This window comes from Ursus americanus, chromosome 6 (genome assembly GCF_024610735.1).
Source record: "Ursus americanus isolate L20-20 chromosome 6, mUrsAme1.1.p, whole genome shotgun sequence".
NCBI lineage: Eukaryota > Metazoa > Chordata > Mammalia > Carnivora > Ursidae > Ursus > Ursus americanus.
In genome coordinates this window covers 20,149,352-20,164,026 of record NC_142132.1, presented here as the reverse complement: position 1 = coordinate 20,164,026, position 14,675 = coordinate 20,149,352, and the positions used below count along the sequence as shown (strand labels likewise).

The 14,675-nt window shown below is 42.5% G+C and overlaps 1 long non-coding RNA gene across 2 annotated transcripts in view; it reads right to left on the bottom strand.

Moving 5' to 3' along the window:
- The window catches only part of LOC123795944 (uncharacterized), a 61,262-nt gene extending 52,084 nt beyond the window's left edge, over nt 1-9,178 (bottom strand). For both annotated transcript variants that reach the window (XR_015724735.1, XR_006780633.2), the window contains exons 1-5: nt 8,994-9,178; nt 7,350-7,421; nt 6,983-7,211; nt 4,029-4,095; nt 539-2,433 (exon numbers count right to left, since the gene is read on the bottom strand). This is a non-coding gene — a long non-coding RNA (uncharacterized LOC123795944). The remainder of the gene's footprint in view (nt 1-538; nt 2,434-4,028; nt 4,096-6,982; nt 7,212-7,349; nt 7,422-8,993) is intronic.
- Nucleotides 9,179-14,675: the final 5,497 nt, after the last annotated feature.

Genomic DNA, 14,675 nt, shown 5'->3' with positions numbered 1-14,675 from the left:
TGACCCCGAGATCAAGACCTGAACTGAGATCAAGAGCCAGACGCTTAACTGACTGAGCCACCCATAAGCCTCCCAGAATTTTGGAGCAGGGATTGGCCCTGGAGACTGTCCAGTCTAATCCTCTTATTTGGTAGTTGAAAAAACCTGGTGCCCAGAGAGACGTGCAGGATGCCTCCAGTCCCTCAGCTGACCAGTGATAAATTGGGATCAAGAACCTCAGCTTATGTCCTCATCATTTGTCACCCTTTCCATGTTCAGAGGCTCCTTACCTCCCTCTAGAATGGCTTCCAGCAAAGCAAAGACAAACTGGTCAACTTTACTAACCAGTGTATAGACCTTTATAGCCCTGGGGATTCCACTTCCTCAATTCACCCAAACCTTTTCATAGAATGATTAAAACTTCCTTTCCTTTGGGAACCTAGAAGAAACCCTCCCTTTTCACCCAGGCCCACTATTTACAACATGGGTGAAATGGTCAAGCTTTATGCAAACCTTATTCTTAGCAAGAGGAGTGTGAGATTACCTTGTTATTACTTACCTCTGACTCAGGGTAATGAACTCCTGGTGATGTAACAGGGGAGTGTCAGGTGCCCGTACTTTCTGATGAAATCAAATCTCTTCCTGAGAGTTTGGAAGCAGAAAAAAATACATATATAACAGTTTCTTCAGTAGGGTGCCCCCCAAAATGTCCCAGGAGTGGGGCGTCTGTCTTCGGCTCAGGGCCTGATCCCAGGTCCCTGGGATCAAGCCCCGCATCGGGCTCCATGCTCCGCTGGGAGCCTGCTTCTTCCTCTCCCACTTCTCCTGCTTGTGTTCCCTCTCTCACTGGCTGTCTCTCTCTCTCTCTGTCAAATAAATAAATAAATAAATAAATAAATAAATAATCTTAAAAAAAAAAAAGAATGTCCCAGGAGTAACCCTAAGGTTTATGCAGCATGTGTTTTTATAAATCAGTCATCAGTTAAAGTTGTTCGAACAAACTGCCAAATTGATCTTGCTATCAAGGTGATCCAACAGCCTTTTTTTATCTGCCCCTGAATGCCAGTTCTCTCTTATACGCCATACTCTCTCCCCCCACCTGCCCTCTACCACATTTGCAACTGCCTCTCTTGAAAGCAACAGGCTGCCACCCACTGGCGAGAAATCAGCCTTGAGAATACACAGGCAGGATCGCAAGACTCGAGATGAAGGAAGAAAAACATCAGGCTAAACTTTGTTGGTTCTTAAAAGGCATTCCTCAGAAAGTGACTATTACAGAAATGTTACCAGGATTTAGTTCTTAGGACACGAAAAGAAAATATATAAGAAAAAAAAAAAAACCAGGAACATCAAAGCAAAACCTATAAGAGAAAGAATTTTTCCTTGTTGATTCTGCCACTTTAAGCTTAGCACTTACAGGCACAGCATGCTTTCTTTTGCATTTCCTTTCTCCCAAGAATAATAATAACAAAACAAAAAAAAAATCTCAAGATTGAAAGACTTCACTATACCTCTTGAATCCCCTGCCCTGACATCAGGACATCATCAAGTTGCCCAGTCTGCTCAAATAGGTGCAGTGATTTTGGACTTGCAACCCTCCTGAGAAGCTCAGCCCATGTTTATATATGTTTATATATGTCTACTTTACATTCTTGCGTGGTGAACAGAAAAAATCAGTGGAAATCCCAACTACTAAAAAAATAAGAGAAAAATCTTATTTCACTAGTAATCACAGAAATGAACATTAAAACATTAAGGTGCTGTTTTTCACCCAGGAGGATAGTAGAAAGATTTGTCATTGATAATACCTCCCATATAAATAAAGATGCAATAAAATTAGCACTTACTTATACATCTACTGCTGGAAGCAGTACAAATTGTTACCACTTTTTAGGAAAGCACAGTGACATACGGAGTTCACACTCTTTGACCCAGTGGACATGTTTCTTGGAATATTCACCAAAAAATAATGCAAGGGAAAAAGAAGTTATACACACAAATATATCCGCTGCAGGTTTGTTTTGAAATGACCTACTTTTCTAACAGGTCAGAGATATGTAACGTTACAGAATTCGCTTATAGTACAACGTTAGATTTAAAAAGCACAATGCTGTAATCAGCCAGAATTTTCCCTACAAGCACTAGAGAGCCACTCTCATTAGTTTCATCCCCAAAAGTATACACTAGGTAATTCCCTGGGACCTAGAAAACCAGGGCGGGGGCCACCCGTGCAGGAATGTGATACATTAATCCCGGGATGATACCATGGCTGCCGCAGCCCAGACCCAAACACCCCAGCCTGCAGGCCGGGCAGCCTCAGCACCAGAACCTAGAGTCACGGGCTCCACTGCCTCCTCACCTGGGCACAGCTTCTGGCGCTCTGTCTCTGCATCATCCCATCAGCCGCTTTCAGTGAGGTGTGTGTGGGTGACTGGTCGTGAGCTTCAGGGGATGCTGGGAAAGTGAGGCCCAGGCATTTGCAGATGTGACAGTTGTTAGAGGGTCCCCCCAAAGAGTTTTGCCAAAAAAGATTTAATGCTGAATGATCAGAGAGTAATGATAATGGCCCACCAGAAACAAACAAAAAATATCACATTATGATCACAACCAGTAAATATGATTTACACTAGGGAAGGACTGAAAGAGACTAGATCCACACATAGAAGTGTGGGTGATTTTTTTTCTTTTTTCCTAATGTTCTATATTCCTAAATTAAATGTCCTATTAAAACGCAAAACATTTGTATCACTTTTGTAGAGTAGCCATAACTAATTACCACAAACTGGGGGGCTTAAAACAGCAGAAACTTAGTCTCTCATAGGCTGGAGGCCAGGAGTTGGAAACTGAGTTGCCAGCAGGGCCATGCTCCCTCTGAAGGGTCCATGGAAGAATCCTTCTTAGCCTCTTCCTAACTTCTACTGGTTGCTGGCAATCCTTGGCTTGCTGCTAGACCACTCCAATCTGCTTCAGTTGTCACATGGCCTTCTTCCCTCTGTGTCTGTCTAAATTACCCTCTAATCTGGTATGACTTCATCTTAACTTGGTTACGTCTGCAAAGAATTTATTTCTAAATAAAGTGCCATTCACAGGTTCCAGGCAAACATGTATTTTAGGAGTTACATTATTCAACCCAGTACAATATTTTAGAGATTTCTTTCTTTTGTTGAGGCAAAAATCAAGCTTCTCTCATCAGGGATTAGACTTTTACTTCTTTGAAACCCAAACATGCCTTCCATCATATCGCCTAGCATTGGGCTCAGTACGTATTAACACAGAGTAAACACTAGAGGAGTAAGAGAGACAAGGAATATATCAGGCATGGAGAGAAAATACATAAATTCAAAATAAAAAATAAATGAATCATTCTATATGGAGCTAATTTTAAAATCTTCCACAACCTCAGAGACAAATTCTTCAACCTCTTCATAATCAATTCCAATATCATCATCATCATCATCATCATCATCATCATCATCTGTTAAAGGGTCTGACAGGGACACCTGGGTGGCTCAGTTGGTTAAGTTTCTGCCGTCAGCTCAGGTCATGACCGCAGGGTCCTGGGATTGAGTCCTGCATCTGGCTCCCTGCTCAGTGGGGAGTCTGCTTCTCCCTCTGCCTGCCACTCCCCCTGCTTGTTCTCATTCTCCCTCCCTCCCTCTCTCTCTCTCTCTCTCTCTCTCTCATAAATAAATAAATATTAAGATCTGACAAAATCACATCTGCATGTCCTTCTCATCAGTATCACAGTAAGGACCGCTTCCCCAGTAGAACCATAACAACAACGAAACAAATACCATACCTTGAGCTAAAGCCCCTCAACTCAAATTTAAGGTTAACATTAAGCAAAGCCATGAAATAGATAATTTTCATTGATTTCATTGATAGGTGATCTTTACATTTTGAAAAGATAGATGGGTAAATGGATAAGTATAGTGAGACAGCAGGTTAGGTAAGGTAAGCAGTCTAGGAGTGTTGAGTGGGTTGGGAAGATACGTATGTAGGTGAATAGATACGCAGCACAGAGTATTAGAACAGTAGATAAAATTTACCTGTAGCATATCTGCATTTTCCCATTTTCCATTTTCCAAGTTTCCTAAACTCTCAGATCACAATAGCCTGGGAAAAAGCAGAAAATAGGAAAGGGCTACACTGTGACAGGTCGGGCTTTGGGAATCTGAGCACAGGTTAAACTTATTAGAAGATAGAAAGGAGAACGCTAGCCACTTGGCACTAGCAGTCCATAAATTCAAAGCATTTCAAGTATCATGCCCTTACCACACAGCACATTTCAGTTCTTCATTCTCAGAACACTTAATTACCCATGACTGTATGGGCCCTTTGATTTTTCATACTCATTCCCTTATCCCCACTTCAGGAAAACTGAAATCCAGTTCCTGGGAGCTCTCTTGCCTAGCTGTTGGGGAACAAACATGTCAGCAGCCAAGAGCAAAAAGGGCAGACCTCTATCAACTCAAAGGCTCAAAGGCTCTGAGCTACTTCATGTTTGCTACTATAATCCTATTTGAAATGCTCCCAGGAAGCTCACGGTAGCTCACAGTTGAACCCAAGAGTAATTACTTTTGTATAGTGAATAACAGTCCTGATTTATTACTGTGCACAACAGTATGTGTCTATTTTGTTGAATAAACATAAGCTCACCTCAGCTGCCACTGAGGAACGAGGAGATATTTCCATAGAAGCCCCTGTCCTGCATGACTCCATGAGGAGAATGAAAAGGTAATTCAGATAGCCCAACATACTAGTTTTGCAATCTGTAAAAAGTTATCAACATGCTCAGGAAGCTTTTCTTGAGCTACTTACAATCTCAAGAGCCAACACTGGAGAGAGAAAATGAGATGAAGACATATATCAGGGACAAAACATGTGTCAACTAGGATGTATTCAGTAGGCAGTTAATTTTTAAACAGCTTATGAACAGGGGCTTAAATAATAAGACATTTGTGTTTACACCAACAGGGAATTCGAAGACAGGAGATTCAGCGCCGCGACCCAGCATCTTCTTTGTGTGCTCCGTCCTGCCATCCTCAGAGCGTCAGTCTTAGGTTTGAGCCTTCACTATTGCAAGATGGTGGCCAAAGCTCCAAACTCATTCAAGGCAAAAAGACAATAAAACCGTCTATGGACCTAAACAAATGTCTCAAGTCTTAAGGTCAAGTAAGGGATGATTTCATTCCATCTGTAAATACTTCCCGGGGAATTCATGGATGCTTTCCTCCCATTCCCCACTCCAATTAATAAAAATGAAGAATTTAACCATGTAGAGGCAAAACTGAAAATAAAGCCAGTTTGCATTATAATGCAGCAAAAAATAACATTACTTAGTGAGTACTTATGGGTATTTATCCATAGAAAACAAAAATGCAGACTCGAGGAAATACACGTACCCCCATGTTCACTGCAGCATTATTTACAAGAACCAAGACATGAAAACAAACCCATTGTCCGCTAATGGCTAAATGGATAGAGAAAAATACAGTATATATATATATATATATATAGGGAGGGAGGGTGGGAGGGAGGGGAAAAAAGTTCATAGATACACAGGACATATTGGTGGTTGCCAGATGCAGAGTGGCCAAAATGGGCAAAGGGGGTCAAAAGGTACAAATTTCCAGTTATAAAATAAATTTCATGGGGACGTAATGTACTGCATGGTGACTATAGTTAATAATACTGTATTGCATATCTGGAAGTTGCTAAGAGAATGGATCTTAACATGTCTCAACACAAGAAAAAAATTTTGTAACTATGTATGGTGGCAGATGTTAACTAGATTTGTTTTGATAATCATTTCACAGTGTATACAAAGATTGAATCATTATGTTGTACCCCTGAAACTAATATGTCAACTATACCTCAATTTCTTAAAAAAAAAAAAAAAATCAAATTTACGAGACACAATTCTACCCTCAGAAAATGGACACCTTTTCTTCATTGGGACCTTTGTTGGACAAACTCATCAGGGAAACAACTCAGTTTGCATTATTTCTGGACACAGGACAGCTCCTTTACAAAGCCAGTAATTTTCTGACAGGCACACATGATAGAAGATGCCTTCCCATGAGATGACCCAGTTCCTGTCCCGATGAGAGTGCCAAATGTAATATTCTGGGGTAAGCCAGGGCGAGTCCACATTTCCAATCACGAGCTACAGAGAAAGTCTCAGTTGTGTATATTTTCAAGGGCTACAACATTCTGTATTTCAGCATTAAAATGGCTAGAGTGAGAATTTAAACATCATCCTCAAAAATATCATCAGGGATCTGATACTCCTACTGCTGGACACAGCAGTCTACGTGTACTATGACACATGGAACACTGGCTATGCAAAAAATTCCTTGGCGAGCTTTTTATTTCTCCTCATCAACCCTGCATCACCCCATTTCATCTGCTCAACATCTTCCTTTACTGTCTACATATTAACCCATATAATTAAGGGGCCCCACGTTGACCTTTAACTTATATTCTCTGTCCCTACAAAAAATACTCCGAAAACAGTAGCCTTGTCCTTGGTTATCACAATACCATAGCACGTAGCACAGAGGATATGCTCAGTATCTTATTTATTAAGCAAGCTAGTAAAAGACCATGTCGAGTGATTTTCAAACATGGTTCAATTAGTAATTACAAATCTCCATTTCAGGATGTGAATTCTGAAGCTCAGAGGGATTCAGTCATTTGCCCCCAAATATGAATGTATTCAATGGCTGCCAAACTTGAACTCAAGCGTCAGCCCGCTCACTATTTGGCTACAAAGCCCATACTGTCCTCCAAACCACCCCACCTTTGCTGTTTGAGTTTTTATCTGTATTTGTTTCACTCATCTCCATCACTCATCTGCAAATGAACATTTTTAGAGATATATGCGTCCTACATTCACCTTCCTTCTTCAGTGGTTCCCTCACTCTTGCATCTACCCCTCACACAAACTACCAGGCCCTCAGGCTGGGCATCTTGAAAAAAGCATAAGATAGAAATATACCCTTAGTGGGAGAGCCATAGCTTCCATTCTTGATGCCTTCAGCAGAGCAGTTCCTGGCACATGGGCTGTGTTAAATACGTACTGATGAATCCACTCATAGTTAATGATGATGCCCACCTCTGTACAGCATTGCCAGCATGAGAAGTGTGTCATAACATCCCTTTAGATCTCACCCAGAGCCCCACAAGGGCGGGTAGTGCAGGACATCTCACTACGACAGACAAGGAATCTGAATTAAAAGAGAGAACACATGTCAAGGCTGGTTGGCAGAACGAACCAGGTTTCCTATAACAACTTCCAAGTTTTCATCCCAACTTGATACTTGGTGAGCTGTTTACTCACCCTTCAAAAGCTAGTAGATACTTACCCCTCCTGTGACAATGCCTGGAGAATAGGAGCCTCGACCTGCTCTGTGTTCTATCACTCTTGCACATACGTTCTGCAATATTTAGCACAATGTAATGGTCTTTGGTTAGTAAGACTCTCATATTAGACTGAGAAACACCTGGGGAATAGCTTTCCTAACATCATCTATGTCTCTCCAGTGCCCAGCAGAGAGCCTGAGTACACAGTGGGAGTTTGCGAAAATATATTTGACATTTTATTTGTGAGACCACACCAACAAGTTAAAACCAAACTAAGATAGTCATAAGACCTCGTTACTCTCTAGTAAACAAGCATCTGCTTGCTAAAAGGATACCTGCAGAGGAATCTCACAGACATAATGCTGGGGAAAAGAGGCCAGATCGGAAATAGTACATATTTACTGGAAGTTTAAAACAGGCAAAATAAACTGATAGTTTAGGAACAGCTATTATCATGATTTGTCTTAATGCAACATATCCCTGAACACCAAAGGGATTCAGAAAAAGTAAATTGTTATTTTTAAATGTTCACAAATTTCAGTATCAACTGACAATGAGCCAACAACTAAAACTGACACCTCTCCGGGGATGTTTCCCACAATTACATTTAACAACTGAAAACACCATGAAAGGTACTTTTACTTGTTGTTAATGTTCTCAATGCCTGGGAAGATTTTAAAATGGTCTTTAGCTGTTGCATCCAATTTAACTTTCTGGAAGTTAAGTTTCTATAATCAGCTTAAATTGTAACAGTTCTTTCAGATTTTAAAGATGCATAATTTCCTTAGAAACCCAAAACCTCCCCTGCAGAGGCCGAAAGGGCTGGCTTCCACCTGCTCTGTGTCTAGCCCAAGCCCAGGCATACCCGCTCTCCCCAGTTTGGGCCTCCTGTAATCCAGGTATCCCTCTCTTCCCTCCATAAAGCAGGAGGGGGACCGTCTTTATTCATGCTACTCACTAGAGGAGGTCGGACAGAGGGGACAGCAGAGGGCTGTTGTCATTAGAACATCCTATCTTCCTTGGGCTAATAACACCAAAGAGCAGTGGCTGGATCATCTTCAGGCTGGAAAGCTCCAGGTCTGACCACACACCCCCCCCCCCATGCTAGTAGAAGAGCTGCAGAATTCTCTCTCTGTAATGCAGGTGGTGAGTGCCCAGAAACTGGGAATTCTCTAAGGACAGACAGTCTATTGACTTCTCCCCTCCAGAGGAAGAGATAAAGAAGAGACTTCCCACCTAAACTACCCTATGACCACAAACCTTTGCGGTCTAACTGGAGCCCATCAGGAAGTCTAGCGATTGAAGGCAAAGTCCCCCCAAGGCAAATCAGCCTGCTGACATTTAACTCTTTCATCTCTGCTGTCCTGACACTTTGTTGTTCTCAATTCTTTGCCTGGTCTTCAGCGACACCCAGCCCTGTGAGCTGGGGGACAAACCTTGTCAGCTCACTCTGAAGTGTTTTCAGGGTTAGGGTTTAGGAAAGCAGATGGGGGTTGGGTGAGATGGAGGTAGGTCTTGCAGAAGATAGGCAAAGGCTCCAGTCTGCAGCACTTCCTGAATCCAGAAGCCCCATCTACTCATTCCCTGTACAAACACCCAGCCGGCCCTAACTCCCCACCCCTCGAATCAGCCTCCAACCCCATCACCTCTTCTCTCCTCACGCTCCTGTTGTGGCCAGAACAATGCAAGGCTTAGATGTGTGCGGAGTCGCCTGTCAAGAGCCAATGTGATGTTGATTGGCCTTAACTCCTCCTGCTCCAGGCGGGCGGCTCTGCCTGAGTTCCGATCTTGCGCCCTGCACTCTCAGAGATCCGCAGTTCGCGTCCGCGCCAAACCCTGCTCAGTAGAAGGAGCGAGCAGAGAGGGGCAAAGGAGTGGCTGCAGCCGGGCCTCGAGGCTTTGGGTGCAGGCGCCCCCGGGGCCGGGGCCCTGGGACCGCGGGACACCGCAGGAGCCGCCGCCGCCTGCGCCCGGGGCGCCGACGACCCAGAGCCCCGCACGGGGGAGGAGCGCGCTCAGCCCCGGGGGGAGCCGCGCCTCGCGCCCGCTTTTCCCATCGCGGGAGCGGAGAGCAGCGAGCGGAGAGGGGGTCGGAGCGGCGGCAGAAGCGCGGGGCTCTCGGCTGGCCGGCTGTGGGGGGCAGACGCTCAGGACCCCAACTCCATCCAAGCTGGGCCGCGGAGGCGGCGCCGGGCGGGAGGCGGGGCGCGCGGAGCCAGGCGCCGGCAGAGCCCACGCGCTGGGCTGGGAGTCGCGGGGCGTCGGGGTCCGCGCCGGTCTCTCCCCGTGGCTCAGGGGCGGCCTAAGAGCAGGCACTGCAGATACACAGCCACCTCAGCCGCCGCGGGGACCCCACCAACCCGCAAATGCCTCCGCCTGCCGGCTCCTGGAACCCTGGCGTCCCTGGCCTCTCAAAGCTGGCACTACCTCGTGGGCGGAGGCTCCCTGCTCTCTGCCCCCGGGGCCCTTGATCTGACCCAGAGCGCAGACCGTATGTCCTGGTCTGGGCAAGTGCAACTCCGCCCTGGATGTTCTACCGTTAGCGTGCCGAGGATGCTTGCTCAAACCACCTCCGCTAACTGAGCTTTAAAATGAAGGGGTTAGGTGGCAAAGTCTCCTCCAGGACCTAAAATTCTGATTTGTATGATCATAGTATCAGCTCAACACTTCAGCTGCTGTGTAAAGAGTTCAGATGAAAATCTATACTGGGTGAATTTTTAAATATGTTTTACATTACTAAGTTTTTCTTAAAAAGCCAATCTTTTTTTTTAAGTAGGGCTTAAATGTCTTCAGACTTCTAAGTCCTCACAGACTTTGTAACACTGTTTGTACGTAGGAATTACGCAGTAAGTATCCATGACGCAAATAAATACCAGGACCGTTAATGCTTTTCCAAACAAAAGTACTAATTCCAGTGTATGTGTGAGCGTGTGTCTGTGTGTGCGCACGTTTCCCATTGCTATTTCCATGGCATTTCCATGGTAACATCATTGAAATTTGACCCCTGTGTCTATCATGGGTCACCTTGAAGACAACATAGGACTAGTTCTTCATGGATGTTTTCAACAAGATTCAAAAAACCACAAGAAAACCACAAACTTCCCAAGGCAGAATTATAACAAAGTTCTCTTGAGTCACCACTCCATGCAAAGTAGCAATAGAAGTAGGGACACTGTCTTCCTCATTAAAGTTGAGTGTGTTGATATTTAAGAGAGTGATGTCTGATGTTAAAGGAGCCTGGAGTGTCCTTCCAGAAACACGTTTTTGTGGCTCTGACTAGCAGTTTGTCCTTGGAACCTAGCTCTGCACCCTTCCATAAACGTAACAACATCTGGCAGGCTGGGGCTTCTAGATAGGGAGACCAGAGCGAAGATTCTACCTCACCCAGATTACAAATTGCTCTTTGTGAAATCCAGGCCAGCCATTCCCCTCCCCTCAGAAAGTTTTCAGAGCTTTGCTGGATCATTTGCTTAATGCCTTTTCTTCACGCCCTGCTAACCTCCTTGCCAACCTGGATAAGAATGCCACAGTTCCTCCAGGAGAGGAAAAACAGATTAAAAACTCAAAACCCAAATAGATCCCTATCCCACTATAGGACTGGGAAGAATAAATTGAAAGGGGGTAGAAGAGAAGAGATCAGGATATTTGTAGGTTATGAGCCAGTATTGATTTTGCCTTAATACACTTTCATTTGGGCTTAGGACTATTACTGCCTTAAATCCTACATGAAGAATTTCCTGCAGAAACTCAGTGAAAATATGGCTGATTTTTCTCCCCCATTTTTCTTCCTGAACTTACTCCAGTTATCCCCTTAGAGAGGAGATGTTTGAGATTCATCCAAGAGGAATTCACAGACACCCGATCATGTTTCTTAAATCTCCAATTTAATTTTCCATTTGAGGAAGGGTTTAATCAGGAAGATCTAGATGAAATTGGTTCCAGGACTGGTTGGTTCTTGGTTTTGTTTGTTTTATGATAATTACCTTTTAACTCCTAGAGCTTTGCTCCCTATTGGCCTCTGTCATCAGGCAGAAGTGTAAAAGCACCACTAATTCCCCAAACCCATCCTTTTTAACAAAACTGCCAAAGAAATAGTCTAATCAGGTAGAGAAGTGGACTAATCTAATTAAGTGTTTTCCAGTGCAGTGTGCCCTTAGTTGAACAGATTTCAAGAATATGGTGCTACAAGGATGCGCCATCCCGTGGAAAGGGGAGGGGCAGCTAGTGTCAGGAGCCAGGCAGTAGGATATAGATGGGTGGTTCCTACAAAATCTGAAGACTCTAAACATGAAAAATGTAATTCAGCTTTTTCCACAACTCATTATGTCTATCCTAGCAGCTTCCCTACTACTGTCCCTGCTTCTCTGGTGCCTTCTCTCTATGTTTTCTCTACAAAATTCATACTCAAGTTGGCGTTTATATAGCCAACGCCACCAGACAATGACACAGTGCAAGGAGAAGAAGCAACATCACTTGTTGTACATCCTTCATTTTTATATTCAAAAGCTAGCAATCTACCTTTACCAACATTTAACTCCTAAAGGGCAGCAGTTTATAAACACAGTTTATAAACAAATATGAATATTTGGGGAGCACATGCTCAAAATTCTTCCGATTCAATGAGATATTTGATCAAAACATTATAGACATCCTGTAAAGCAACAAGCGATAGTATTTTAAACACATAAAAATGTCATGCAAATTCCTTTTGCTTAAAAGCCTTTGACAGTTTATTTTGCTCAAAATAAAACAAAAAAATATAAGAAGGGGGAAAGTTTATCTACCTGATTCAAAAACTGCTATAATAGTTCATTCAACTTTTTAAACCTCTTATCAATACCAATGATAATGCTTGGTATTTATGATACACCTATCTCATCGATTGCTAAATTGTTTCTATATATTTATTTGTAAACTGATAAATCCTGTAGCAGTCCTCCCCACTCCAAAAGAGATAGAAGGCAGGTATTTCTTACCATGACAGAATACAATGAAACTTACCCATCCATAATCATAAATTTAAAGACAACCTTCAAGCACAACTCTACTATTGTTAACCACAATTTGCCCAATCGCCTCCCCACTCTGTGTTTGTGTGTCTATGTATTAAAATCACATATTTTTTCTATTATTGCACACTATTTGCACAAGCATTTCAGATTTGAAAGAATAACTTGTATAATCAAACTGAAATGGTGAAGTATGAAATAATACCATCACCAATCTTCTCTTCCAGAAAGAAAGAAATTAAGTACTGGTAGATTATTGCTCCTGCTGTCTTAACTAGAAAAAAAAAAGGATACATTATACAAAAATCATATTTTAAAAAGACATTGTAGAGCTGTGAGAGCAAATGGGACTAGATGAATTAAAATCAAGAGAGAGGAGTCCTTGCTAACATGAACTGAGATAATCCATGGATGGACGTGGGGAGCATTGACTTTTTGTTTCTTAAAACTATAATACCAAAGATGTGCTACTACTAGCAAGCTTGTGCAACAATTAAAATTCTCATACATTGATGTGGGGATTGCAAAGCAGTATCTACTTTGGAAAATGGTTTGGTAGTTTCTTATAAAGTTAAACATACAAAGTTATACAAAGTTAAATATAAAAATGTAAAAGTGACATCCAACCCAGAAATTCTACACCTCGGTATTTACCCTGGGGAAATGAAAACTCATGCTCCCAAAAAAACCTACACATGAATGTTTAAAGAAGCTCTATTCAGAATTGTTCAAAAGTGAAAACAACCCGAGAGTTCATCAATGGGTCATTAGACTAACAAACTGTGGTACATGTATTCAATGGAATGCTTCTCAACGGTAAAAGAGGAGCATACTATTATTACATGCAACAATTTGGATTAATCTCAAAGACATTCTGCTGAGTGAAGAAAGCCAATCCCAAGTGATTACATACTGCATGATTTCATTTATGTCTCCAAAAAGACAAAACTATAGTAATAGCGAACCAATTTGTGGTTGCCAAGGATTAGGGAAGAAGAGAGGGTATGATTCCCAAGGGCTAGCACAAGGGAGCATTTGCAATGATGGGATTACCGTGTATCCTTATAATGCTGGCGATTACCTGACTCCATACATGTGCTAAAATTCATAGAGCTGTACACAAAAATAAAAACAAATTTTATTGCATGTTAATTTAAAAATTCAAGAGTGTGGAGACTCTTGAGTGAGACTTGTTGGGTTTGAATCTTGGCACAACCTCTTCCGTTAGATATTTTATTTGATGTCACAACAACCGTGTGAGTTAGATTTTATGTCCACTTTGCAGACGTGGAAACTGAGGCTTATGAAAGTTAAGTAAACTCCCAAATCTGCACTCCCAAATAGCACGAGGTGAAGTACAAATGAGGTCAGATGCCCCTCGACACACCTTTGTTGTTGTTGTCATTTACAGAGATTTTATATAATATGCCGTAAAAGAGTCACAAAATGTTGGAGTTTCCCCTAAGGACGACTTAAAGGAAATGAAGAGGTGAAGCAAGGATGAAACTACAATCTTCGTGGTTGGTAAAGCGAAATTGGAGGACACAGCTGGAAGCAGATCCAAAATAAAACCTCCTATATTCTTCACCTTGAGATACACAACTGGGGCATATCACGTCTGCAGAGCAGACACTTAACTCCCAGTCTCAGGCCTTTCCTACCCAGGCAGCAAGATCAATGTCGGAGGCAAGAATGGAAGTAACCAGATAATTTTCCAGTAATTAAAACAATATCTTCAAATCACCATATATTTGCTTGGCTTTGCAGTGAAAGCGTAACTGATGAATATACTCGCATTCTGGTCTTCCAAGGTGGAGGTGTCAACACACAGCCAGTGTTCTAAGCCATAATGGTTGAACTCAGTCCTAATCCATAGGGTACTTTCATCAATACTACTATTGGTTTTAGTTGCTGTGGAAATTGTCTTCTTGTTCTTAACAAACATTCCTACGACCGCTTGACTCTGTTACTGGTGGCTGATGATGTCATTCACTTGGACCTTCAGCAGAAATGCAATCTTGTGGAGCCAACCCGTGAAGTGGCTCACATTCACTTACTTTTTTATGCCTCACCTGAGCATGACAGCCTTGTCCCTAAACTCTAGAATGTTTACTAGCTGGAACTTTTAGTCTTGAGCACAACTAAGAATTATAGGAGCATCTGCAAAGCAGTTGGGTATACTGCTGAGTGTTGAGTTCAAAGAGTTACCTAATTTCTTGAAGGTAGCTTTTCAAATATAGCCATGACACACCCAAGTTTCTCATTTCCCATATCAAATATTCATTATTTTTATTTTTCTAAATATTTGCCCGTCTCAAT